Raw genomic sequence first — 680 nt, forward strand, 5'->3', positions numbered from 1 at the left:
CAACATTTGTAAGCTCTTTCAGTAGCTGCGCTCCGCTAAAAGCCTCAAAGGCTTCAGGGGTAAGCAGAGAGAACACAGATGTGGGTCTTTAGGAAGTTTTATTTGTCCACAGGCATCCTCCTATCCTTTTCTCCTCTTCTTATCGATAGGAAAGCAGTGAAGTCTTAAATCGCTTCTCTTGTTGAAGCTATCTTTTGTTAATTTACACAAATACACAACTTGGAAAAAATACAGATACGATTCCACGTTTTGTGGCATTTGGTTCTAATTTTCAGTCAAAGGGCAGCAAGAGAAGTGATGCAAGTCTTAACAGCTTTCCTTTTAGTGGAGCACAGCTACTGAAAGAGCTTTCTGTCAGGATTTGAGCCTCCGTCGTCCTGTCATCACAAACTCTTGCACTACACATCATGGACTTCATCCCCCACAAGCCACTGCACCAATCACTGCTCACACCTGCTCCTCGTGACCCACTGCACTGATTGCTGCACGCATCTGTTTCTCATCACACTGACTGTTCATAAACCACTCACACACACAGCTTCTTCGCGAAGTCTTGTATTGCCCCGACTGCATTTCTGTGCGTTTCTTTCCGTGTTTGTTTTCCCGTGTTTTGATTCCTGGACTCCTTCCCGTGTTTGATTCTCGCTGCCTGCCCCGACCATTCTGCCTGTGTTTGACTA

Source organism: Garra rufa, chromosome 3, assembly GCF_049309525.1.
Source record: "Garra rufa chromosome 3, GarRuf1.0, whole genome shotgun sequence".
NCBI classification, from domain to species: Eukaryota; Metazoa; Chordata; class Actinopteri; order Cypriniformes; family Cyprinidae; genus Garra; species Garra rufa.